Source organism: Mesocricetus auratus, unplaced genomic scaffold (genome assembly GCF_017639785.1).
Source record: "Mesocricetus auratus isolate SY011 unplaced genomic scaffold, BCM_Maur_2.0 Super-Scaffold_100015, whole genome shotgun sequence".
Lineage (NCBI taxonomy): Eukaryota > Metazoa > Chordata > Mammalia > Rodentia > Cricetidae > Mesocricetus > Mesocricetus auratus.
In genome coordinates this window covers 1,847,823-1,874,017 of record NW_024429198.1, presented here as the reverse complement: position 1 = coordinate 1,874,017, position 26,195 = coordinate 1,847,823, and the positions used below count along the sequence as shown (strand labels likewise).

The 26,195-nt window shown below is 38.4% G+C and overlaps 1 long non-coding RNA gene across 1 annotated transcript; it reads left to right on the top strand.

The window, feature by feature from the left end:
• Positions 1–26,195, top strand: LOC121144300. Its single transcript, XR_005881625.1, has 3 exons — positions 1–43; positions 5,912–5,972; positions 25,548–26,195. It is a non-coding gene; the product is annotated as an uncharacterized LOC121144300 (long non-coding RNA).

Here is a 26,195-nt window from a genome sequence, read left to right as displayed (position 1 = left end):
CGGAAAACTACTGAGCTCATCTGGGTTACTTGTTTGGTATCTTGTGAGTAATTTCTACAATAAATACTTAGTTTTACTTTCAGTAAGTGTGCCGTTTATCGTTACAGCATCACCCTTGGACTAGATTCTGGTACTTAACCCACTTCTGATCTTTCTCCCTTTTTTTCCTGGTGGTCATGAAGTAAATCCTTCATCTATGAGGTATCATGGAGCTGTAGAAACAATGCAGCAGGACCAAAAGACTATAAGCCAAAATAATCCTTTTCTCCTCATAAAGTATTTATCTTTGTGTTTTGTCACAATGATGAAAGGTTTACAGAAGTGGTTTAGAATCACACATACACACAGGGAGAGAGAGAGAGAGAGAGAGAGAGAGAGAGAGAGAGAGAGAGAGAGAGAGAGAGAGAGAGAGAGTAACCCAAAACAAAAACCTGAAGTGGAAAGTCCATTTTAGCAAAGTATCTCAAATGTTTTCTTCTATTAACTTCCCATCAGTCTGATCCAACAAAGTCAACATACAAAATATTTCTTCCATTTCATGTCTTATTAGAACTATTCTATGAATGTTGTAAGAAGCTGGAGAGATGGTTCAGTGGCTAAAAGCATATATGGTTCTAGCAGAGAACCCAAGTTGGATTCCCAGATCCCAGCTTCCTGTAACTCCAGCTCCAAGTGAACAACAGGTTTGTTTCATTCTCATACACAGGCAAACACATAAATAAATAATAATATTTTTGAAGAGCCTTAAAAATAAAGTCCAGAGCACATCTCCAAGTTGCTAGCCAAAGCACTCAGATACAATGCCTATACTCCCTGCTAGAATTATATAATCTTTTGGACACTGTAGAGAATGGATATTTTTAAATATTGAGAAGGGATCATATTTCTGTGTTGAGCAATGGTCTCTATTAAAATGACATATATTGCAAACTGATTCAAAGCTACCACAGAGCATCAATTTAGCAATTCAACCAGTCACTTAAGCTTTCCAGGTTTGTGGGTGGTAGTCAACTAATAGAAAATAAAGCAAAACATAAATTGAACCTAAAATAAGCTATATGGTGGAGGAGAAATCGATACTATCTGTTCATGATTGATTGACTGTCCATCATTTCTTGTATTCTCAGAAGTTCCACACTGCATGACACCAAATGGTACCTTTCATGTAGCAGAGAGCTGACACTAGCAAAGCCATGCAGCTCATGCCTTCATTGTCAGCCTAACAGAGGTGACACTACAGAAACTTCTTTAGCTCTATGAACCTCAGTTTCCATGAGTACAGAAAACAAGGTGTCTCAGCAGGACAGCCTGTGCTCTCCAAACCAGTGTATAGAATTGAGCATTCAGTGCACCACTAAATGCCAGCCTTTTGTTATCTTGTTTTCATATTTTTTCTAAATAGATGTGTGTGTGTGCATATGGTATATATGACATAGAACTTTTATTTGTGACATGAGAATGATGATCAAAAAATCATACTGCAAACAATAGAAAGAAACTCATGCTACAAGAATGCAATGGGATTAAGTCAGATAAGATAAGAGATTTGTCATTTTACTGATGAAAGGGTTTAGCTCTCCTTGGGAACATCTTGAATGTATGGAGGCTTTGTAGATGGGCATTGGAGACACAAAACCAGAGTTCTTCTGGTGTGCTTTACAAGACTACCATTTGTTCTAAGATGGTGTTTGTTTTTTGTTTCTAAATCCAGATTGTGAACTTCTCATATATTTAGAGAAACTGAAGAAAGGCATTACAAAATCTCAATGACAGTGCTTTTGAGGTTACTCAGTGGGGAGAGGACCAGCCTAACACATTTACTACCTAGGTTTTCTTTCTTTAAAAAAGCAGAGTTTGATTACTAGGGCTGTAGTGGTTTGGGTAATCTCCTTATTGATTGACAAAATAAAGTTATATAACCTCTTTTCTACTGGGCATGTAATTTCCCATGATGCATCTAATTTTAATCATGTGTACACACAGTCATGCATAGGCTTAAGAGAGTAAATAGACTGTCTTCCCTAAAAGTTCACTTTGGGGACACAGATTGCTTTTTTGAACATGCACTCAAAGCTAGTTCAGACCAAATCTACCTCTCTACCTGAACATAACTAGGGAAAAATTGAATGTAAGCAAATTTTGATGGTTGTTTAGGAGAAGAGAAACCTATTCCAACTGTTCAGAAAAGAGGTGTGCATTTATATCAAGTCAGGTGAGGGTTCTAGGCTGCTGACAGCATGCAAATATATTGTTCAGAAAGGATGATCATGCATAGTATGTGCAGACAAGGTTTTCAGGCTGCCAAGTGTATTATTTGAAGAGTGGTGTATGCACAGCCTGAGTCAAATGGAATCTCATGCTGATAAAATATTCTATATGCTTGTCTGCTCATTCTGTCTCAGCCTCCCAAACGCTGGGAATACAGGCATGTGCCGCTATACCTGGTTCGTCTGTCTCTCTTATTCTACAACTTTCTGTCTTGACCCTAGATTCTATTTATTTTAACACACACACACACACACACACACACACACACAGCCTTGAGCTAATGGCTAATGAGCCATGAGGCCCGGAAGCCAGATCAAGGTAAATACAAGAGTTTCATAATAATTAGGGACTATGTCTGTGAAGTCAAAACACCCTAGTACACTTATGTGTATATAACATTCTATTACCAGAGGGATGATAACTACCAATGAGACTGTGCCAGTCTACACAACCCTGAGTTCTACCCAACACTACATTGAATTTCCTTCTCCGTTTTCTAATTTTCACATCTTTCCATCACTCTTCTCAAAACTGACAGATTTTTTTCTAAGCAGGTATTTCATTTTTAACTACATGAATGTTTGGAACTGATTTTTAACAGCAAGTCTAGAATTAACTTTTATTTCCTTTCTATTTGTGTTCTATCTTTTAATTTTTAAATAAATTTCCAATGCTTTTCTTTCATTGTGATTAAAAGTGTGTGTTCTCTAGTAAAGTTCATTTTTTAAATTCTAGTGTGTGTGTGTGTGTGTGTGTGTGTGTGTGTGTGTGTGTGTGTGTGTGGAGAGAGAGAGAGAGAGACAGAGACAGATAGACAGAGAGAGAGAAGATAATTTTTCCTCATTGATCTCAATTTAAGTTTTCCCCAGATTGCAACACCTAGACAACTGCCTTCAGAGCAGATAGGTGCCCCAAACCACAATATACAGGAATTTGTGAGTAAGTTAATGTATATGTTGAGTAAGCTATTGTATATATTATGTGAGTCCTAGAAGTTATATTTAGAATGGATATCACTGCTCAACCATGTTTGTAGAAGTCTTCACGCTTTCCCTCTCCTTGTCACACCCACTCAAATCTGTAACATGTTCAAGCAAATTGCAGAATTCATTCAAAGACATGTTTGCAGAGTATCCGTGACGATGTAAATCATCCATCCTCTGACAACTCATCTTTTTCCTGTGAAATATTGGAGCAAGGGTGTTTCTGGGTCCTCAGTAGCTACACCCTACTTGTTCATATTTTTCCAGTGAGATGGAAAGTGAAGAAGAGGAAATGGAAATTTCTCCTTAGAGAAAATGAGAGTGAAGTGGGATTTGTCAACAGATTGAAGCTGTTTAGACAAATCTAAATACAGTGATGGTGTCTCAGATGCTACTATAAGGGAGAAATCAGAGATTCTCTGCCTCACACCAGTGTTTCTGAGCTTCAGTCTCTCTGGGCCTGAGAACAGACTTCAAACTCACTCCAAAACCGGACCTAGGAGCCTCTTGTGGGCCAACCCCCCAGTTAGAGAGAAGGAAGAATAAAGTAGCTATGCCTCCAAAGAGCCTCCTAGTATGGGAGCAGAGATCAACACACCACATGGAGTCATAATTAAAATCCCATGTGAAAAGAAACATATCAAAGATGTCTACAAAGTGTTTTGGTCTCATCAAAGTCATAACGCAGGGCTAAGTAGGAGATGGCTTCTCAGAAGCAGTGGCACGTGGCTGAAAATAAAGTGCTCTGTGAAATCTGTGCCAGGAAAGCCTACTTTTCCTTCCTGGTTTTCCCAGAATATCTCCAATGCTCCCAGCCCAACAGCGTATTTCTTTAGGATGAATCATGAGAATGCTAGGCGTCTGCCAACTGCCATCTCTAATAGCATCTCTAAGGAAAGCAATTAACTCACAATTTTCCTTTATTATCGCACTCATGTGCATAATTAAATATCCTTAACATACTTATTTCATGGCATTTTATGAAGAATGATAACACTGTGTTGCCTTATACTAATGATAATATAATTGACCACCAGTTTCACATGCTTTGATGTATTCTTCCTTAAAATTATTCTAAAGTTAAAGTTTAATGTCAGTTTAAGATTCTACCAAGGCTCTTCCTCTAAGACACCTCTTGCCTTTATTTCATGGTGGGAAAACATCTTGCAAAGCTTACCCTAGGTACATGTTTTCAAAATTACTATATATGTGTAATGATATACAGCATTAATTTACTTATCATTAATACACTTAATGATATATATCATTAAAGAGCCCACTGCTTCCTCAAAAAAATCTTCCTAAGGGATTTTGTCACTTTTCACATTTTGCTTTCAGCATATGGTATGTAGTCTTTATCAGAAACTCCAGACTCAGAACAGTAATATAATGCCCTGAGCGAGGAACCCGACACCACCAAACTGTCTCCTGCTCAGAACTATTCAAGATGCTGTGCAAAATTTTCTTCAAGCTATGAGTGGAAGATGTATAAAACATAAAGAAGTTTCATGTTTAGACTTCTCTTTTATGTAAACTATCTTGTTATATTTGCAAATATTCCAAAACAGGAACTCCAAAATCTGAAACAACTCTGTTCTTGGCATTTTACTGACATGATTTTATATTTATCATATATGTAGATTTGTATACATAGAGAATATATGTAACAGATATAAGTACATGTGTGTGTTCAGGCATAAACAAAGAGTTATATTTATAATGCTATATTATTTTACATATGAAATCTATACATACAAATTTAAACACAAAAAAATAGAGATGTTCACATATGATGCATATATCAATGTAAAGATATGGTATGAATCTTTTAACCCTGTCACATCTCTGTTTTACAAATACCAAAAATTCATTTCTTTCAAATCTTTTTCATGAAAACCTTTTGTAGCAAAAGTTAATGTTCCAGCCTAGGAGTGTAGCTTAGTGATAGAGGCCATAATAGCACATAGGACATCCCAGGTATCATGTCTAACATGGAAACAAAGTTTCATTTCTGATACAATTCCCCAATGTGGGGATTTGAATAAGAATGGTCCCCATATAACTGAATACTTGGTCACCAGGGATGGCACTACTTGAAAAGATTAGGAAGTTTGGTCTTGATGGAGTAGGTGTGGCCTTCTTGTAGGAAGTGTCACTGGGACTTGGTGTTGAGGTTTCAAAAGCCCAAGACAAGGTAAGGGTCTCTCTCTTCCTGCTGCCTACAGATCCAGATGTAGAAGTCTTGGCTACTTCTCCAGCACCATGTCTGCCTTGGTGCTACCATGCTTCCTGCCATCATTATGGACTAAACTTCTGAGACTGTAGGCAAGGCTGCAATTAAATGCTTCTTTTATAAGTGTTGCCATGGTAACCCTTCCCGGGATGATGTGACAGACTCTGGAAATCATTCATGGAAGCCCTTGCCCTCCCTGGGGAGTGGAGGGGGGGATGGAGTAGGGGTGAGGGGTTGGGATGATTGGGGGGGGGTGGGGGAAGAGGGAAGGGAGAGGGAACTGAGAGTGGCATGTGTAAAAAGTTAAATAAAAAAAATATGAAGGAAAAAAGTGTTGCCATGGTCTTGGTGTCTCTTTGCATGTACAGTTTTTAATTAATTTTGAAAATAACTGCCACAGTCTCACTTGCACTCTGTGAATTTTCAGATTCTGCTTGAATATGTCAAAGTGGCACAGCAAACCTGACAATGAAGTGATCTGACATCAGGTAATAACTATTGCTACCTATAGTTTGGATTCTAAAGATTTATTTTATTTGTGTGTGTGTGTGTACATATGCTTGTATATATGCATGCATGCAGCTGCTTTCAGAAAAAGATTTCCAGATCCCCTGGAGCTAGAGTATAGGCAGTTGTGAGTCACCCAGTGTGAGCACTGGAAACTGATCTCAGTCCTCTGAAAGGGCAGCACCCACTCTTAACACCTGAGCATCTCTCCAGCTCTCGAATTTGACTTTTAGTCTCTAATGCCTTGTATGAGAGTGTCCTTCACAAGTTACAACCTGCTGCTTTTTAAGGTAAGTAAAAATTAGCTTTAATATATTCAGCAATTCAAAAGATGAGCTCACATTTCAAACAATATCTCTTCTATCACACATTCTTCTTTTGATTTCTAGGATCTAACTTGACTCAAAAAACAGTTTATGCAAAACTTGGTAAGGAAGTTTGAGACAAAAGCTCCTAGAAGCCTAAAGTCAGAAGACATTTGTTCACTCTTCCTTCCTCCCTTCCCTCCTTCCTCCCTTCCTCCCTTTCTTCCTTTCTTTCTTTTTCTTGTTATTATGTTTTATTTTTGGAGTCTAGTTACACAGGCTAAGTTATTCTCAAATTCACCAAGCAATCCAGGCTAGTCCTGAACTCTTAATACTCCTACCTCAGTTTCTCATCTACTTAGCTTACAAACATGTAACCCTTCACTGAGGAAGATACATCTCAGCGACTGTATTTAAGTCTGCTTTCTTAGTACTTTTCAAAGCACAGCTTGGATACATTTAGAGGACACAAACCAAAGGTTTACCTTAAACAATAAAATTAAACTTAGGGGAAACTAAGAAGTCTCAAACGTCTAGCTCATTAAAACATGTTGTTGCTTTCCTTACATACATAAGTAGATGCTAGCTGACAAAATACATCAAAAACAATAATATTTTATATGTATTAAAAGACATGCAATCTGAAATGTTAAGTCTTTGCTTGAAACAGAGTGTACCAAGAACTGGTTTTATGGGTTCATTATTCTAACTCAAAGATACTACAAGACAATTTATTTCATGCTTCTCTTAAGCTGCTTTTTGGCACAAGCAAGCTGGCTAAAATTGTGCCAATAGATTTCTGGTGGAATTTGTTGTTGTTGTTGTTCTTCATTTTGTTCACAGCCATCTTTAAGGTCTGTGCAGAATGATTTATCTAAGCAAATCATTTATCCTTGCAGTGGCTTAACAGAAGTAAAGTTGTATCATTCTTTGCATACCTCGTTACTCAGTGTTGCTAATGCTCCTGTGTCATTAACCATAAACCACCTGGGATTTTGCAGCTCTGTTGTGTATTCCTGGTTGCCATGCTGGGGTAGAGGTCCATGGGCAGAATTAAGCACTTGTTTGTTAATGTCATGCAGGACTATGGACTGTGCACTTTCTCAGAACATTTTGTCTTGAGACCAGAGGTTGGCTTTGTTCAAAAGTCTCATGCACATGTTTCCATAATTTTGAACATTGGCAGGCAAGCATGAGCTTTATAGCAAATGGTTTCTAAAAGGGCACCCATCTCTTCTTCCCTGTGAACATGCTATTGTTTCTTAAAGAGAAAAAACGGCCAAACATTCAGTATCTATCACTGGTTCCAAACCAGAGAACAGATTGAGCTTTGGTTTATGAAAAAAGGAATGTTCATAGAGGAGAGTTATCTGCCCTTGTTGTTCACAAGCTATCATTTGACAACTCCTTTTTAACACCTCTATTTTCTAGTATTTATTAATTTACTTCCATTTATGTATTCAGCAGCATGACAAACGGTAGGCAATGGGTTCTCAAAGTTAATTCCCCCCCAAAAAGAAAATATTTTCCAGGAAAAAAATTTCCAGGAGATCTCCAAGAATTCCACATAGTTCTTTTACATTTTTCAAGATAGTTTAAGATTAAAGGATGCTGTTTTCTCAGTTGGATGTGTTGCTCCGGGTATTTTCCCTAATGGTCTGTTGTGTGCACTGCTTACCTCATTTGGACATTCTATAAGGTCATTATTTATAGCACAAGTTTACTTTCTTGGCTGCTGTAGGTTAAATTTCATGACATTCTGCAAAGATGACTCTGACTTTCAAGAATTCTCCCACATGAGCATACCTGGGTAGTGAAATTTTCTTTCTGCTCACATTTCTGAACAAAATCACTTTCCTTGAGGTCACCCCCAATATCATTTCTCTGGAAAATACTTCAGTTGTCTTCTCACTGCCATATGCACAGTATCCAAAGCCAGGGGCAGTGGAGCACCCCAAGTGCTGTGAGCTTTTGTGAAAATGAAGTTGAACAACTTCACACTTTAGCATTCATGTGTGTGTTCATATCACACAGGAGAGACAGAGAGTATCTTATTTGTAATACATCCCTAGAATCTGTGTGATTTACTTTCCCAAAGAAGCCATGCTGATGTACATGTGGTATTACAAACTCAGAAAGTTAAACAAAATAAATTACAGCTGGTGTACACACTGGTGAGCAAACAAAGCCGTAAACATGCATGCCAGAACTTCTATGTGTAATAAAATTGTCTTCCATGTCAAATAAAAAACACTACCAATAGTGTCATTATAGTTATAAAGGGCTGTGGAGTATATAATAATATTCTATAATATTTTACTTTAATATTGATCCTACAAACACCAAAGAGCTTTCTGGTGTTGATCATAATCGACATCTAGCAGTAGCATCATCAGAAGCTGCAGACTCAGGGTAAAGATTGGGTCTGGCTCCGGGTAAAGCCCATAGTCATGTAGCAAGTTCCACATCGCACAGAGAAAGTTGTAGACTCAACAAGGAGGCTCAAGTGGCACAAGACAATATTTGACTATCAGAGGAAAACCTGAAATGGAGCCTCTGGCCATAATCTGTTTGTTAATGTCATGCACACAATGCATGTCAATGTCAATCCCATAGAGAGAAGTGAACGCTGCTACAGATTAGTCCTACACTGAACATTCCGAGCACTGCCACTAAAAGAAAAAGCAGACTTGAATCTAAAAATTAAAACATACCGAAGAAAGAAGGAAAAAGTCAACCAAACAAACTAACACCAGATGCACAACTGCCATTACAGAAACACAAAACAACATCAAATGGAAACATGGAAAGTCAAGACCGCATGTCTCCTTCACAAATCGTTAACCCCATACCAATGACACCCAATGAAAATGACCTAGAAGAACAACCGAACTGAGAATTCAAACGATTGAAAGTAAGTATATTCAAAGAACACAAGGAAACATTAATATACTCCAAGAGAACAAAAGCAAAGAGATACATGAAATAAGGAAGTCAATCCGAGACACGAGAATATAATTCATCAAAGATAATTGCTGAAGACCCTTTTTGAAATCTTATTAGAAACAGACAAAAAATTTAATAAGAAACAAAAAAAATAAACAAACAAAACCTCAGTAAAAAAATCCTCATCAACAGAGGAATCATAGAGGAAACAGAGTACCAGGGCTGGAAGACAAAGTTAAGACATGGGGTCACCCAGTAAAAGTCAAGAATAATATTTTTAACAGAACATGAGAGAATTCTGGGACACCATGAAAAGACATAACTTTTAGATATGGGCATAGAAGGAGAAAGAAGATCTAAATTATCAAAATTGGAGATGAAAAGGGACACATTAAAACAGACAATGAGAAAAGTTGGAGAATCATAGAAATATATTTTTATTTTATTGAAAATGGATTTTTAGACAATATATTCTGATTATGGTTTCTTCATCATCGATTCCTCCAAGATCCTCCCCACATCCCCGTACATTCAAATCCACACCCTTTCTTTCTCTTTCTTCTTGGAAAAATAAACTAGCTGCTAAAATATATTGATAAGATAAAAATAAACAAACCAAAACAGGACAAAACAAACAATTTGTATACATCCCTCAGTTAAATAAGAGAAGGAAAAGAATGAAAGCTTTTACTAAGAAAAGTTTTGAAAATCACACAATGTTGGAAATGAAAGATGTATCATTCACATTCAACCCTCTGCTACAATCTAGCTTCAATGTGGTTCAGCCATGTCTCTCCTTTATTTTTTATGCAAAGAAAAGAGTCAACTGTCATTAAAAATGACTCAGCCTTGGGAAATGTATTCAGCACTTTCTCCTCAAAATGATCTCAGACATATCCTATGACTCCATTTCTCACTTTACCCTAGACTGCAGATATTTCCACCAAACACATGGCATAGCATTTTCATAGCCAAAAAAGGAAGAAAAATAGAAATACTCAAATTCTATGAAATGTAAAACCAACAAATAATTATATTTATATTTTATAAACCAATGATGATTCATCAGCATTAAGTTGATTAAAAGCATCCAGGTACAAGAGTGCACACTACAATGTAATCTATTCCATTGGAACTTCATCATGCATTGCTCTTAGTAGAGAGATGGGTTAGGCCTACAATAGAATATGAGTAGTTATATAGTATTAATAATGTTGCATTTCTTGTTCTAATTGCTGGTTACATAATCTTGTTTAGTGCCTGGTGATGTACAGACTCTTAAACATTCATTGCTTTTATTCATTGTACATTAAATTACATTGCATGAGAACATTTTCATACACGTGCATATTGCATTTGAGCAAATTCCCCTCTATACTCCCTACTCTCCCCCTTCCTAGCCCTCACTACCTCTTGCCCCCATTCATCACCTTTGTTTGAGCAAATTCCCCTCTATACTCCCTAGTCTCCCCCTTCCTAGCCCTCACTACCTCTTGCCCCCATTCATCACCTTTGTCTCTTAGACAATCTCCCTTCTACTTTCTCATCAGACACACATATGTGATTTTATGCATCTTCATAAAATCTAGGACCACAAATAGAAAAAAAACATGCATCTGTCTTTCTTAGACAAGATTAATTGGCCAATATGATATGATGACCTATTGTAGGATGTACCTATTTTTCTAAATGTATTTTTATTTAAGAGGTTTTTTTTAAGAATCAACAAAATCAAAAGGACTTTTCAACTGTGGAAAATTCAGTCTTTTAAAGGACCTGGGTATCTCCAGTAAGTCCCAAATCTAAATGTTACTAAAGTAAAGACACAAATCAGCCAGGAGTCAATCACTTGAGCTGGACAACCTTTGCTTTTTTAATATGTTTTGTTGATGGACAAATTCAGGCAGAGGCTATTAAAACACTAAAAAGTGAAAATTATCATTTCAGACTATACTCTGCACCAAGTAGTAGCAATGAATGAAAGCATTTATGAAAGCTATTCTATTTTTTTAAATAACATCTAACTCCTATGAATTACTAAACTGATTGTGAATTAAACTTCATGGGGAATTTTTTAAGGTCAAAGAAAGTGACAGCTTGTCTCCTAGAAATTTGCTATGGCTTCATCACCATGAAGATATGTCTCCCCACCCTTGCCGTCACTTCCCCAAAACTGTTTTTCTTTATCAAGTCAAATATGCAGGGACAAGCATTTTACCAACTATCTGCCAGTGGGACCCTGCTATAAACTGTACTTACCAGTGCTGAAGCACTAGCTCATTTCAATGGTAACAGCTGGACACTTGGAACATGCTCACAAGTGACTGTTCTGATACTTTAAATCTGGACTCTGTAGTTTCCAAATAGCATATTTTTGAGGTCATGTTATCTAGTTCAGGAGTCAAGCTTACAGTCTCTTTGGCCAGGAAGTTCAACAGGAACAAGATAATGAAAAAATAATGAATGTCCAGAGAGAATGTCTTAGGGAGGAAAAAAAAAGTTCCTTTTATATAATCCATCCTGACAAGACCTCAACTTTCTTCTTCATGGGAACAAATGAATACAAGAGATCCCTTCCAACTGAAGAAGAGTTCTTTGTAATTACTCCTAGGACTTCCAATCACATGAGATAACCTGCTGTCACACAGCATTATTCACAGAAAATCATGCTTTCCCACATAAAAAGGACATATTAACCAAACCTGGGAAGGTAAACATATAGTTAAAGTATGTTATGCCCTTAGAAATATATTCCTCTTAACACATGCAGAAAGCATGAAGATTTGATGTAGTTAGATCATTTCAATTAAAGCCTTCACTGTACAATCAAATTAGAAGACTCGACAAGGATCACACAACTAATTGAAGCTTATGATCTGAGACTGGAATCCAGGATCACTGTTGTACATCACCTCCATCCCACATCAAGATGCCTCTAAGTCATGAGCAATTACATGAATGCATGACAATCTAGTTTTGTGGGTTATGCATCGCTACTCAACCAGAACCAAGAGTCACAAGCCACAGAGTAAAATGAACTCTCTATGACCTGAATATTCTTCAAGGTGATGTATGCCTTGTCAGGGGTGCCTGCTGTATCTACCCACTTGAATTCCTGTCACACTTTTTGAACTTTAGAAAGCTAACATGAAGAGATGAAAACAGGGAACATGCACTTCATGTGTGTACACATATGTCCTCTCCTTCACCTTGTTTCAGTCCATCCTAGCAAGTCACTTGTATTCTGTGATGAAAGTCAAGACATGAAACAGGAGAAGTAGCTCAGTGTAGTAGTTAAGCACACTCACCGCTCTTCCAGAAGACCCAAGACCCAGGTTCAGGTCTCAGCATCCACATAACAGCTCACAACTGGAACTCTAGTTCCAGGAGATCTTATGCCCTGGGGGCACCAGACATATGCATAATGCACATGCATACGTGTAGACAAGCATTCACTGACACAAAAGAAGATAAAAATAACTTTTAAAAGTCAGAACATAATTATGCAACAGCTTCTCATTTTACTGGAAAGAAATGGAGAAATCAAGTCCACCAGATATGGCCTTCTAAAATGGCATAAAGAGTCAGCAAAAACAGAAAAGGAACTTTCATTCTTTTACACTCAACACATTTGTGTCTCTTCTTGCCATATTAGTTGTGGTACTAGTCAGTGGGATACATAGATAAAACACATCTGCCCTGCCCTGAGGACATCAGCAGTTAACTAGACAGACAACAATAATTAAGCAATGGAATAAGTGCCATGGTGAAGATGGGAGGAGAGAGAAATGGTTGTAAAGGGGTGGAAACGGAAGTATGTAGGACAACAAATTTGAGAAAATGGTTAAGGAAAGAGTTAAGGTAATAAAAAATCTCTTCAAAGAATGAATAGTAAAATAGGAGAAATTGTCATATTTTCTTTAATGGACTTCCTCACATTCTGACTAACCCATCTGGTTCTTACAGGATGGTCAAGAATCTTCAGAAACCCTGATAGAACTAGAAAGTCTCAAGCCATATCCATAATCAGTAAAACAGACATTCTTAGGGTAGGTTCAGAGGTCTGTACTGCAGCTGGCCCCACTGGTAATAGCATTGGGTGCTGGAGTTTAAGAAAGATTGTGCTAGATAAACCTGAAGTAAGTGGTAGAATGAAAATTTGTATGTTTGCACAGTTAAAGGTAGGTCTCATGACAATATTTTTTGCTCTGGTCATTTTTAACATAATTGTGTTAACTTGAAAAATATTTGTTCAAATGTTTTTAACATATTTTAGAAAATGATTTAGAAATATATGAACCTCACCATTTGCTGAGATTGGCCCTAGAAATGAAGTGTGCTTCTAAAGTAAAGGGCTGGCTTTGCAGTGTTCCCTAGAGTCCCTTGGTAGAAAAACAACACAGTGAACAACAGAAGGCTCAGGAGAGACCATAAAGCAAATGAGATTCTGTGTATGGCACTCACTTATTTTTGTCCTCAGTCTACCTGGTCCATGCTGGTTACAGTTTACTTCCTTTTCTTAATCTCTTTCTAGAGATTTTTGTGATTAACTTTATTTGTAGTTGGCCACATGTCAGTCACTGACCCCAACCCTATGACATGAGAGCTCCCAGATCTACAATCTCCAGCTACATTCACTAAACCTATTAACCTTATGGTGCTTTGTGAAAATTCTTTATATTATGTCTCCTTGGTTCAATAGTTCCCTTAGCCATGGCGTCAAGTGTTAATAAAACAAAAGACTGAAATGAACGGTAAGGAATTAACCCAGAGTAGAATCATGTACTTATCAAGGGGCATTGCCTACTACAATAGACAATGGGCCTGAAAGTCAACCTAAGTCAAGAGTTTCTGGGTCATCTTTTATTTCTATGAATTCCAAAAATTACAGGGGGAAATTCAGAGAAGAGGGCAACGGCTTTTAAAAAATGGTTCAATAATGTATATTAAACTCTTAAATATACACATTCTTCACTTTAGAAACTTATATTCTAGGTTTTTAACCCAAGAAGAAAAATAGAAGACTTATAAAAATAAGTAAACAAGGAATCTTGTCACAATGCTGGTTTTTATAGGAGAATATAGAAACTATATTTTCCTGCCAAATATCTTATTCTGTTAGCTGTTGATGTTTTGAGGTTTAAAATTACATGATAGAAAATAAAAGAAATAATTTTGGTATTTTTTTAAACCTAAATTTCTTGAAATAAGGAGTTTTATTAGTGAAAGCCATTTTTTCCTATTTCTTACACTACAAAAAAAAAGACTCCATCTTTGGGAATTGTTTTTCTGCTTTGCTAATGAAGACAGTAAGCCTTAACATTGTTTTAGTGGTGACATAAGGAAACTGCCAGAAGACTGCCTCCCACACTGTTTCTGTATCTGGGTTGCAGTCACCATGATGATCTGGCTGCAGCTGCTGCCTGATCTCTTCCAGCTGCAAATTTCATGTGCTCCTCCTCATCCCTCATGAAAGTTAGATGCTTCCTTCACTCCTCCACTTCAACAGAGCCTCCCACCTTAAAGGCCCAGTGGGCCTCCTTACCTCTGCTTCTGAGTCCATATACAGGAAAACCCATATTGAGAGATAAACCTCATCTAGAAGAGACCCCTATCATTCTCATCAACAATTTACTTTCCACAAGACTGGCAACCTTAATATTTTTCACTGTAAAGTCAGGTCAGTACTTCAAGACAGGAGAGATGGGTCCATTGGTAAAGTGCTTTCCATGTAAACATAAGGTCCTGAATTCACAGCCAAAAAATACACACACACACACACACACACACACACACACACACACACACACACACAAGCTGGGTGTGACAGCACACTTTCTTTTTTGTAATGTTTTTCTTTAAATTAGAAACATGAATGCTTCACATGTCAATCCCAGCTCCCTCTCCCACCCCTCCTCCCTTGTCACTCCACCAGCCCCCCAGTCCCCTACCCAATCTCCACATCATTCCCCAGGGAGGGTGAGACCCTCCTTGGGGGGATCTCTAAAGTCTGTCATTTCATCCAGGGTAGGACCTAGAGCATCCCTCTATTTGGAATGGGCTCCCAAAGATCATTCATAAACTACGGTAAACACTAATCTACTACCCAAGACCCCAGTGATTTCTGTGGCCTCCTCACTGGCACTACATTCATGGAGTCTGGATCAGTCCCCTGTTGGCCTCTCAGCCATCAGTCTGGGATTCAAGAGCTCCTACTTATCCAATCAGCTGTCTTTTTGGGTTTCACCATCATGGTCTTGACCACTTTGCTCATCATTCCTCTAACTCTGTCACTGGGTTCCAGGAGTTCAGCTCAGTGTTTAGCTGTGGGTATCTGTCTCTGCCTCCATCAGTCACTGGATGAAGGTTCTAGGATGGCATATAGGGTAGTCATCAACCTTATCATCAAGGAGGGGCTATTAATGTAGTCTCTCCACTATTGCTTAGTTTTCCAGTTGGTGTTATCCTTGTAGTTATCTGGAGATCTCACTAGTGTCAGCTCTCTTCTCAAGCCTATAATGACTCCATCTATTATGGTATCTCTCATCCTGCTCTCCTCTATTCTTACCTCGACTCAACCTTCCTGCTCCCCCATGCCTTCTTCTCCCCTCCTCTTATTCCCCCTCTCTTTTTCCTGGTTCCCTCTCCTCTCCCCCATTGTTCCCAATTTGCTCAGGAACACATCTCTGGGGTGTCATGCATCTCTCTTGGGAACCTCCCTGTTTCCCAGACTCATTGGCACTGGGATTGTAGGCTGAGACTCCCCTGATCCATATCTAAAATCCATATATGATTGAGTACATACCATGTTTGTCTTTTTTTGTCTGGGTTACCTCACTCAGTATCGTTTCCTCTAGTGCCATCCATTTGCCTGCAAATTTCAAGATTCCATTGTTTTTTCTGCTGAGTAGTATTCCATTGGACAGCATACTTTCTTTTTGTGGGAAATCTTTATTAATAACATTAGAAAAAACAAGACAACGTTAACACTACCGTTTTATCTATAAAACATTAATATTTTAGGAATTCATACTGGAGAGATGGTTCAGTGGTGAACAGTGCTTACTATTCTTGCAGAGGATAGGGTTTCTGTTTCCAGCACCCTTGTGGTAGCCCACTACTGCCTGTAACTCCAGTTCCAGGGATTGGACATTGGACAGCATACTTTCAATACCAGCACTGAAGAGGAATAGACAGGCAAATTCTTGAAGAGCATTGGTCAGACAGCCCACCTGAATATATGAACTTCAGGGTCAATGAAAGACACTAAAAAACTAGGTAGAGAGCAACTGAAAAAGACACCCAGCAACCTCTCTTCTCCATCAACATATGGATCCCTACGCAAAAGCACATACAGCTGCAGAATGCACACACACACACACACACGCCCACGCATGCACAAATGTAGGACTTCAATTGGAGAAGAGGATGAAACAAGCTCAAAAAGGATCAATATGCAACAACAAGGTCAGTAAAGGCTAAAGCAATTTATCTATATCATACCACTCTCCTTCATGAACACTGATGCAAAAATACTCATCAAAATACTGGCAAATCAAATCCAGGAACATTTTTGCATCAATGTTCATGAGGGATGTTGGTCTGAAGTTCTCTTTCTTAGTTGTGTCATTGTGTGGCTTGACTGTCAAGGTTATTGAAGCCTCGTAGAAAGAGTTTGACAAAGACCCTTCTGCTTCCATTGCATGGGAATACTTTGAGAAGAATTGGTATAAGCTATTCTTTGAATTTCTGGTAGAAATCTGTACTGAGGCTATCTGGCCCTGGGCTTTTTTTGGTTGGGAGACTTTTGATGACTGCTTCTCTTTCCTTAGAGGGTATAGGTCTATTTAAATTGCTTATCTGTTCTTGATTTAATTTTGGCAAGTGATATCTATCCAGAAAATTGTCCATTTCCTTTAGATTTTCAAATTGTGTGGAGTACAGGTTTTCAAAGTATGACCTGATGATTCACTGGATTTCCTCAATGTCCGTTGTTATGTCCCCCTTTTCGTTTCTGATTTTGTTAATTTGCATGTTCACACACTGTTGTTTGGTGAGTTTGGATAAATGCTTGTCTGTCTTCTTGATTTTCTCAAAGAACCAATTCTTTGTTACATTGATTTTTTAAATTCTTTTCCTAGTCTCTCTTTACTGATTTCAGCCCTCAATTTGATTATTTTCTGGCGTCTACTCCTCCTGGGTGAATTTGCTTCTTTGTGTTCTAGAGCTTTCAGCTGTGCTGTTAATTCTCTAGTGTGACTATTCTCCAGTTTCTTCATGTGGGCACTTAATGCTATGAACTTTCCTCTTAGCACTGCTTTCAAAGTGTCCCATAATTTTGGGTATGTTGTGTCCACATTCTCATTGAATATAGGAAGTCTTTAATTTCTTTTTTTTTATTTCTTCATTGACCCAGGAATGGTGCAATTGTGCATTACTCAATTTCCATGTAGGGTTTCTGCAATTTGTGTTGTTGTTGAATTCTAATTTTAACGCATGGTGGTCTGATAAGGAGTTATTCCAATTTTTTGTACCTGTTGAGATTTTATGTGTTGCCAAGTATGTGGTCGATTTTTGAGAAGGTTCCATGTGGCGCTGAGAAGAAGGTATATTCTTTTTTATTTGGGTGGAATGTTCTATGGATGTCCTTTAATCCCAATTGGGTCATAGCTTCTATTAGTTCCTTTGCTTCTTTGTTATGTTTCTGTCTGGTATTCCTGTCTAGAGGTGAGAGTGGGGTGTTGAAGTCTCCCACTATAATTGTGTAGGGATTTGTATGTGATTTGAGTTTTAGTAATGTTTCTTTTATGAATGTGGGTGCCTTTGTATTTGGGGCATAGATGTTCAAATTTGAAACGTCATCTCCATGGATTTCTCCTGTGATGAGTATGACATGCTCTCCTTCATCTCTTTTGGTTGATTTTATTTTAAAATCTAATTTGTTAGATATTAGGATTGCTATCCCCGCTTGTTTCTTGGGTCCATTTGATTGGAAAATATTTCCCCAACCCTTAACTCTGAGGTAATGTCTGTCTTTGAGGCTGAGGTGTGTTTCTTGTATGCAGTACAGGATGGATTCTGTCTTCTAATCTGTGTCTCTTTATGGGTGAGTTAAGATCATTAATATTGAGATTAATGGCCATTGATTGCTCATTCTTGTTTGTTTTGGAATAGTTAATGGTGGTGAAATTATATGTGGGTTTCCACCTCTTTACTTTTGGCTGTTGGTAAGGTGGGATTATCTATTGCCTATGTTTTTCTGGTCATAGTTAACTCCCTTGGGTTGGAGTTTTCCTTCCAAAACTTTCTGTAGGACTGGGTTAGTGGATACGTATTGTTTAAATCTAGTTTTGTCAGGGAATATTTTGTTTTCTTCATCTATAGTGATCGAGAGCTTTGCCGGGTATAGCAGTCTGGGCTGGCATCCATGGTCTATTAGTGTTGGTAGAATATCTATCCAGGACCTTCTGGCTTTCAGAGTTTCCATGGAGAAGTCAGGTATGATTCTGATAGGTTTGCCTTTGTATGTTACTTGGTCTTTTTCCTTTGTTGCTCTTAATATTCTTTCTTTATTCTGTATGTTCGGGGTTTTTACTATTATGTGGCGAGAGGATATCCTTTTGTGGTCCACTCTATTTGGTGTTCTGTATGCTTCTTGTACTTTCATTGGTATGTCTTTCTTTAAGTTGAAAAAGTTTTTGTCTATGGTTTTGTTGAATATGTTTTCTGTGGGAACAACAGACCTTGGCCGGAGGCCCACTTTCCCATCAGCCTGGGAGCAGCCAGCTGTAAGACATGTTTACTAAAAACATGTTTACTAAAAACAATACATTGCCCTGACCTCAACCTTTTCCAAAGACTAAACGCCTCTTTCTGACCCACCCACTGCCGCCTCTGGTGTCAGGGTATATATAACCAGCCAGGGTAGGAATAAAATAGAGCCTTCTTGGGGAGCCTTCTGGAAGCCACCGACTGGTCTCTGTGTCATCAATCCCGACACCCTCCACACATTCTTGGGCACAGGCTGTGCAGCAGGCGTGGCAGTTTTCTGCCCCTTTGAGGTGCATTTCTTCACCTTCTTCTATTCCTATTGTTCTTAGGTTTTGTCTTTTCCCGGTGTCCCATATTTCCTGGATATTTTGTGTTAGGGATTTGTTTGACTTAAGATTTTCTTTGGTCAATGAATCTATTTCCCCTAGTGTTTCTTTAACAACTGAGAGTATGTCTTCCATCTCTTGTAGTCTGTTGGTTATGCTTGTATCTGCAGTACCTGACTGTTTGCCCAGCTTTTCTATTTCCAGCATTCCTTCAGACTGCATTTTTATTGTCCCTATTTCAGCTTTCAACCCTTATACTTTTTTAATTGTTTCGTGTAATTTTTGCTTTGTCTTTTCCTCTCTTTCTTGCATTTGTTGAAGTTTTTGGGTTGTCTTTTCTTCCATTTCTTACATTTTTTTCAGTTTTTGGATTTTTTTTCCTCCATGTCTTGTAATTTTTGGTTTGTTTTTTTTTCTTCCATGTCTTTAAAAGATTTTCTCATATCTTCTTTGAAGGCCTCTATCATTTTCATGAAGTTGTTTTTAAAGTCTTTCTCATCTGCTTCTTCTGCAATGGACTGTTCATATCTTGTTAATGTAGATTCTCTAGTTTCTGGCAGTGTCATATTGGTTTTTCTGTTGGTGGGTGTGTTTTTGTATTGTCTCCTTCCCATCAGAGATGCAGAAGGTGTCTCTTCCTCCCCTGGTGGGTATGTGACCACAGTTCCTTTCCAGTGGGTGGGAGCAGATCCACTACCCTGGTGGCTTTCCTCTTGGGTGGATGAAGGCTGTCCTAGTATCAGGACCTTAGCAAACTCTTGGTAGGCTGGACCCTTGCCTCACCTGTCCCGTGGGTGGAGACTGGGACTTGGAAACTGGCAGTCTCTGGACAGGCTGAATCCCGTTGGGCTGGGATCCGGATCCACTCTGCATAGTCCACAGGTCTCCAGTGGTTCTGCTCAGGCCACCAGAAGTTAGGCTTTAACAAAGTCTTTCTATGACTGTAACATGCATTCTTCCCACCAGCCTCCTCGTTCCTGTCACCACTTAGCCCCCAAATAACACAGGAGACACTATATTAATTATGAAGTTGTTGGCCATTTGCTATGGTTTCTTAATGGCTAGCTCTGAGTTAATTATTAACCCATAATTACTAATATATATTTCTATAAGGACTTATCTTTCCGAGGACAGCATCCTGACCCGTCCTTTCCTCCCTGGGATCACAAAGTGACCATTCTCTTTACTACATTTCTCAGAATCCTCCTAAACTCCCAGTCCCACCTATCTTACTTCCCTATTGGCCTACAGTGCTTTATTTATATACACACAGTAGGACTTCCCCCATCATATGACCCTTTTCTCCCATTAAATTTTTACTTTTGAAAAGGGTAGAGATATTTACCTTCAAAGTTAAAGTCAGAAGACATCTCACAGTCTATCAATCCATCCATGAAAAGGTTTCCATCAAAGATTTAGCCACAGTTTCTTCTTAGCTCTGACATCTCCCCAAAGTTTTTTGCAATGGATGTCTTTTTCTCTTTAAATATCTTCCTGTTCCTCCCAATAATGCTGAATGTCTACACTTACTCTTTTCTCCAAATGTAGTGATATGATCAACAAAAAAAAAACCATTATGTCCTTCCATAGCCTTATCCCCAGTCAAATTTTACCAATGACCAATGTAAGGGGAGCTCCTACAAGATCATCAAGTTGAGAATTTGTGGATAAAGAAACACCAGGAATAAAGAAACCTGCATTTGGTGGCTACAGCTATTAAATGCAGTATGGCTGCCAGTAATCATGATCACTACATTGAACATCATATAGGTCTCCCATATTTAGAATGAAGAAGCAAAAACAGCTGTCTATAAAGGTGGCAATGGGCAGCATCCTCAGGTACATAGAAATAAACAGAAACTAAAGAGAGCAGGGATTTTACAGCAAAGCCATGTTCCCTAGTCTTACCAGTGACAATTATATCCCACTTTGCAAGCAGGCAAGATTGCCCAGTGGGTAAAAGCATTTGTTATGAAAACCTGACAATCTGAGTTCAGTCCTCAGAACCCATGAAGGAAGAACTGACTGCAAATGTTGTCCTCTGACCTCAATGCATACATTGTGGTACATAGAAACACAGACACACACACACACACAAGTAATAATAATAATAGTAATAACAACAACAACAATAATAATAATAAAATGAACTTTAGCTTTAGGTAAACTATAATGTGTGCTTCTACTAACTAGATCAAGGAATACCAAGTATAAATGAATACATCTAAAACTTCTCTAGGATTGAATTTTAAAGTGCAATAGTTCTATTCCAGACAGACAGAAAGCTGTAAGCCTTCTGAACCAGACAAGTCATTATTTGGGGGATGCCTGCTCCACTTCCTTTTAAGTAGGGTGGCCACATGCCCAAATTTGACATGTAAAATCTCAGTTTCTACCCTGCACCCCAATTAGTGTACAGTTAGGAGCACTTTGAGATGACACTAAAGTGTATGTGATTCCTCTCCCACAGACAGAGCTACCACTGTAAGAGGGCTTGCCTGTGGTTGTCTTCCTGTAAATTCATTACTTCTCACAAAACTACTGCTGTTGTCACACTTTGCTGGTTGAGCACTTGCAAGTGAGTATAGTGTCTGGAAGTATAGATCATACAAGTAAGCCAGGAAATTAATCAAATTATTAAGTAGTGTTAGCAAGCAAGGCGTAATAGGAATGATAATAAATGGTATCAGCACATTGAACAAGGGCCATAATGGGTCCTAATGGTTATTAATACCATTATACTGTACAACACAATGACCTCAATATTTCTATGACCATGAACTTTTAATTCCTTAAAGTTTTGTGTGTGTGTGTGTGTGTGTGCATGTGTTAAAATGAAAATTTACCTCCTTGACATTTAATAAAGGGGAAGGCGTGTTCCTTTATAACAGCAATTTGGAAAAATCCCTATGAGTCTTAACTGGAAAATGATTTATCTAATGAATATGTTGACTTTCTGATCTTTCTTGTTCTGCTGCTTCATTAAGGTAAAGGCAGAGATGCTATTTGGTATTAGAACATAAAGAAATTGTTTCACTTTGAATTTTATCAGGTAGTTTTGTTTTTAATGCTGATAGAACATGCTAAATAAATGCACATTGTCTTAAAAGTTCAAAATTTCTTAACATTGGCAGCAGAAGTGTGATTTGTAAATCACCTTCAACAGAATAGGCAGAGAGGCATGCACAGTAGACTCCGGGGGATCATTACTTCATGAGAAATGATAAAGGACAAAACACTGCTGGCTCCTAGGGTGATAAAAATGTAACTGCTTTATACTGTGTTATATTTCATCAGATTCCTTCCTCTTTTCCCAAGTAGTCCCCTGTCCCACATATTAATATTCTGAGTCATTTTAAAATATAGCAGGCAAGGGAAGAGATATTAATAATAAATGAAGCATCCAGGACTTTTCCAATTTTCCTCCCAAGTACTCTAAAGTGATGCCTGTTATGTCGAAACATCCCTTGAAGGAGGAAACAGATGCTTATCACTGCTCCTGCTATGTGTTTAAACATGCCACAGGGAAAGCTGAATGAATTACTGTATTTCATGACAGCTGAACTAGGATTACAATTCTTGTCCCCCTTGTCCCATTTGACCTCTTTGTGAAGGAAAACAGAGAGATGGTGAATGTAGTGGGAAATTTTAAGCTGTTCATGTACTTCCTAGGTTGAACACATGGTGAGCTTGCACAAGGCTAATTCTCAGCACTGTAAAATAAAATAGGTAATATGTGTGTTAGAAAACAATAACTCTTTTAATGCATATAATAGGCATGGTACATTCTAGTTTATAATTTTATTTATACACATGGGTATAATTTATATACACTTAACATTTATAAAATGAAATCATCCTATGGACTTCACTTTATAACATATTCCTCTCAGATTATAGTGCATTGTAAATAACTGTCATCCTTCTATATAAGTATTTGAGACAACTGTAATATAATTGACATACACATGTACCCTAATCAATAAGAAATGCATTTGGGGAAAAGTTATACAAAATCCACACATATATATGTCTTTAAAAAATAAAGATGAGGCTGGATAGACAGTCCAATGAAAACGCCTGCTCTGCAGGTATGAGGACCTGAGTTCATATCTCCAGTACCCACATAACATGCCAAGCATAGCTGTAAATGCTATAATTCCAACATCTTGTGGATGGGAGGAGGCAGAAACAGAAGGATACCAAATGCTCCCCAGGATGTCAACCTAGCCTAAACAGCAAACTTCCATCTTGATGAGATTCCCTGTCTCAAGGCAGTAAAGCTGACAATAATGAAGGAAAACACCGGATATCAAATCTGGTCTCCACATGTATCTTCCTTAGTTGACATACTACAAACTCAGGTGCATGCAACATACTCTCTCTCTCTCTCTCTCTCTCTCTCTCTCTCTCTCTCTCTCTCTCTCTCTCTCTCTCAACTATGTAGACGCTTCTCTTCAACAAAAGATTATTGAGTACTTGTGAACCAGTGGTCACGCTAATAATAATATGAATAGAAGACAAGATCTACATATTCAAGCACTGAAAACTCAAGGAAGGGGAACGAAGAAGCCAGCAGTTGCAATTCTAACCATTTTCCTGAGTGTGTTTCGAGTTCATTTTTCCTTATGGTTGAATAAATGCCATCATGTATGTATGGCATATGTGATTTATATATATATGTGTATATATATATATATATTCCTTATCTTCAGATAAACATCTAGGCTGGTTCCATATCTTGACTATTATAAGCAGTGCAACAACAAGTATGGATTTGAAAATGTGTCTGTGGCCCACCACCCTAGGATCCTTCATGTATGTATCCAAGACTGGGTCATAGGCTGTTCTATTGGAGGTATTTGTTTGTTTGCCTGTTTATTTGTTTGGCAAACTCCCCACAGACTTTTCTGGTGACTGGACCAGTTTACATTCTCATCAGTGATTAATAAAAGTTCCTTTGTGTGCATATTCTCACTAAAATTTGTGCCTGTTTTTCCTGAAGATAGCCATTTTGACTGGTTTAAATTTGCATTTTCCTCAAGTCAAAGGATATTGCACACTTTCCATTCTCACTTCCTTTGAGAATTATATATTCAAATGGATGAATTTGGGTATTTGTTTTTTAATTATTAGTGTTCCCTATAAATTCTGCATATTAATATTAATCCTGAATCATGTGTATAGTTGACAAATGTTTTCTCTTCACACTGTTTGCTCTGCTGTGCATAAACTTTTCAATTTCATGAAATCATATATTCAGTTCTTCCTTATTGCCTCTGATATTAAAGTCCTTTGCATATGTCATATACCTATACCCGTACCCGTACCCATACCCATACCCATACCTTGAAGTGTTTTACTAATGTTTCCCTCCATCATCCTCAGGGATTTCAGTCTTACATTAAGGTCTCTGACCCACTTTAGAGTGATTTTTGTGCAGGATCTGAGATGTGAACCTGGTTTCTGTCATTTACATGTGAACATTCAGTTTTCATAGCACCATTTATTCAAGAGGCTGTCCATTCTCCAATGTGTGACTTTGTCCTTTCTTTCTTTCCTTCCTTCTTTCCTTTCTTTCTTCCTTTCTTTCTTTCCTTCCTTATTTCCTTCCTTTCTTTCTTTCCACCTATCTGTCTTTCTTTTTTGGAGAGGGCCCCTTTGTCAAAGATTGGTTCTGGATCCTCTATTCTATTCCATTGGTCTACCTGTTTGCCTTCATGCCAGTGCCACATTGTTTTTGCTACTATGGCCCTGTAGTGCATTTGAAAAGATGCTTTTATCATTACTCTTTTAGCATGGGATTAATTTGACTATTTGGGTTTTTTTCATATTTTTACTGATTATTTGGGAGTTTCACATCATGCACCCTGATCACACTCACTTCCCAGTCCTCCCAGCTTGCCACCCACCCTTGTGACTCCCCCGGTGAGAAAAGAGGGAAAAAAGCACAAGTCCTATTTGTGTTGACTATATACTTATTGGAGCATGCCCAAACTCACAGTAGCCAGCCCCTTAAAGAAAACTGAGTCTTTCCGTACCAAAACGCCCCCACCAGAAGACCTCAGTTGTGGAGAGCTACCCTTCATCATCCTTACCACAATTTTTAAAAGTTATCTTCTATGGTTTCCTGTCTAGGCTGCTACTTTGGGGGGCAGGGTAAGAGGTTATTACCAAAGTCTTCTATATTCCTCTTTCTCAACTGTAGGTCTGCAGAAATTGATACCACTGCAAAAATAGATTCCTTGCCCTTTGCAGTCAGTGGGAGAATAAACCATGGACTTCCACATGGTCTCCTGAGTTAGCACATGCCACAGACCTCAGCATGATCTCTGGTAACAGTACAGACCACAGACATCAACTGGGACCTCTGCCACAGCACAGGCTACAAACACCGTCATAACCATCATGGCCCTTGGTGGAAATACAGACTAAAGACATCAACATGGCCTCTGGAGCAACACAGATCATGGACGCCAATATGGTCTCTGGCAGCAGACCATGGATATCAACATGGCCTCAGGTGGCAGTGGAGACCACCCACTTCAGCATTGCCCCCCAGCAGCAACACAGCCCACAGATAACAACATGGTGTCAGGCCACAACACCGACCACAGACATCTGAATGTCCTTTGGTGGTAACACAGACCACAGACATCAGTAGAGTCCCCTGCTGGAGTAGGACCACAGACCCAGACCTGACCCACAGTGGCAGAAGTCTTTTCCTTTTTTAAGCTAACATAAAAAGTTATCAGTAAGTCAAGCATGGTCACCCATGCCTTTAATACTAGCACTCAGGAAGAAGAGGCAGGTGGACCTCTGGGAGTTAAAGGACAGCCTGATCTTCAAAGCAAGT